The sequence below is a fragment of the Arachis stenosperma genome, chromosome 3 (genome assembly GCF_014773155.1).
Source record: "Arachis stenosperma cultivar V10309 chromosome 3, arast.V10309.gnm1.PFL2, whole genome shotgun sequence".
Classification (NCBI taxonomy): Eukaryota; Viridiplantae; Streptophyta; class Magnoliopsida; order Fabales; family Fabaceae; genus Arachis; species Arachis stenosperma.
The window spans coordinates 116356942-116359486 of record NC_080379.1 but is presented as its reverse complement, the minus strand read 5'-3'; the positions used below and the strand labels follow the sequence as shown (position 1 = coordinate 116359486).

General features: G+C 32.6%; 1 non-coding gene across 1 annotated transcript; it reads left to right on the top strand.

Annotated features, from left to right (window-relative positions):
* The first annotated feature begins 680 nt into the window (after positions 1–680).
* On the top strand, positions 681–784 carry LOC130971064 (small nucleolar RNA R71). The gene has a single exon (XR_009082299.1). It is a non-coding gene; the product is annotated as a small nucleolar RNA R71 (small nucleolar RNA).
* The last annotated feature ends 1761 nt before the right edge of the window (positions 785–2545 follow it).

The window sequence follows — 2545 nt, the reverse complement described above, 5'->3', positions numbered from 1 at the left end:
TCTTACTCAGCTGTCCCACTTGTGCCTCCAAATTTCTGATGGAGGACCTTGTCTCACTCATGAAACTTAAAGTGGCCTTAGACAGATCAGAGACTAAATTTGCTAAGTTAGAGGTACTCTGTTCACAATTCTCTGTCTGTTGCTGAGAAGATGATGGATAAGGCTTGATATTGCTAAGCCTATTTCTTCTGCCATTATTAAAGCCTTGTTGAGGCTTTTGTTGATCCTTCCATGAGAAATTTGGATGATTTCTCCATGATGAATTATAGGTGTTTCCATAAGGTTCACCCATATAATTTACCTTTGCTATTGCAAGGTTCTCAGGATCATAAGCTTCTTCTTCAGAAGATGCCTCTTTAGTACTGTTGGATGCATTTTGCCATCCATTCAGACTTTGAGAAATCATGTTGACTTGCTGAGTCAACATTTTGTTCTGAGCCAAAATGGCATTCAGAGCATCAATTTCAAGAACTCCCTTCCTTTGAGGCGTCCCATTATTCACGGAATTCCTCTCAGAAGTGTACATGAACTGGTTATTTGCAACCATGTCAATAAGTTCTTGAGCCTCTGCAGGCATTTTCTTTAGGTGAATGGATCTACCTGCAGTATGGTCTAGTGACATTTTAGAGAACTCAGATAGACCATAATAGAATATATCTATCATGGTCCATTCTGAAAACATGTCAGAAGGACATCTTTTGGTCATCTGCTTGTATCTTTCCCAAGCTTCATAGAGGGATTCACCATCTTTTTGTTTGAAGGTCTGAACATCCACTCTAAGCTTGCTCAGCTTTTGAGGAGGAAAGAACCTAGCCAAAAAGGCCGTGACCAGCTTATCCCAGGAGTCCAGGCTATCTTTAGGTTGAGAGTCCAACCATGTTCTAGCTCTGTCTCTTACAGCAAAAGGGAAAAGCATGAGCCTGTAGACTTCAGGATCTACTCCATTAGTCTTAACAGTCTCATAGATCTACAAGAACTCAATTAAGAACTGGTAGGGATCTTCTGATGGAAGTCCATGAAACTTGCAGTTCTGTTGCATTAGAGCAACTAATTGAGGTTTCAGCTCAAAATTGTTTGCTTCAATGGCAGGAATTAAGATGCTTCTTCCATCAAACTTGGACGTAGGTGCAGTATAGTCACCAAGCATCCTTCTTGCATTATTGTTGTTGGGTTCGGCTGCCATCTCCCTTTCTTGTTCGAAAATTTCAGCAAGGTTGTCTCTGGATTGTTGTAATTTAGCTTCTCTTAGTTTCCTCTTCAGAGTCCTTTCAGGTTCTGGATCAGCTTCAACAAGAATGCCTTTTTTCTTGTTCCTGCTCATATGAAAGAGAAGAGAACAGAAAAAGAAGAGGAATCCTCTATGTCACAGTAAAGAGGTTCCTTATTGTTAGTAGAAGAAGAAAGGGAATAAGGAAAGGAGAATCCAAACACAAGGGTGAGGATAGTGTCAGATTCTTGAGATGAAGAGAAGTGTTAGTAGATAAATAAATAAATAGAATAAGATGAGAGAGAGAAGTTTTCGAAAATAATTTTTGAAAAGGAGTTAATGATTTTCGAAAATTAAGATAAGAAATAAATTAAAATTAAAATTTAAAACAATTAGAGAGGGAGGAGTAGTTAGGTGGTTTTGAAAAAGATAAGAAGCAAACAAAAAGTCAAATAGTTAGTTGAAAAAGATTTGAAAATCAAAAAAGATAAGAAGATAAGAAGATAAGAAATTGGAAAAGATATTTTAAAATCAAATTTTTGAAAAAAGATAAAATTTTGAAAAAAAGATATGATATAAAAGATAAAATAAAAAGATATGATTAAAAAGATATGGTTAGAAAAGATTTAATTTTTAAAATTAAAATTAATTACTTAACTAACAAGAAACTAAAACATAAGATTCTACAATTTAAAGATTGAACCTTTCTTAACAAGAAAGTAACAAACTTCAAATTTTTGAACCAATCACATTACTTGTTAGTTAAGTTTCAAAAATTTTGAAATAAAATTAAAAAAAGATTTTGAAAATAATTTTTGAAATTTTTGAAAATCATGGAAGAAAAAATGAAAAAGATTTGAATTTTGAAAAAGTTTTAAAAAGATAAGATTTTTTTAAAATTTGAAATTTTGACTTGACTTATAAGAACTAACTAATTTAAAATTTTTTTTGACTAAGTCAACCCAAATTTTCGAAATTTTGAGAGAAAAAAGGAAAAGATATTTTTTTTATTTTTGAATTTTTAATGATGAGAGAGAAAAACACAAATATGACCCAAAATATGAAAATTTTGAATCAAAACCATGCTTGCAAGAACACTATGAATGTCAAGATGAACACCAAGAACACTTTGAAGATCATAATGAACATCAAGAACATATTTTTGAAAAATTTTTTATGCAAAGAAAACATGCAAGACACCAAACTTAGAAATCTTTAATGCTTAGACAATATGAATGCAAAGATGCACATGAAAAACAATAAAAGACACAAAATAAGAAAACATCAAGATCAAACAAGAAGACTTACCAAGAACAACTTGAAGAACATGAAGAACAC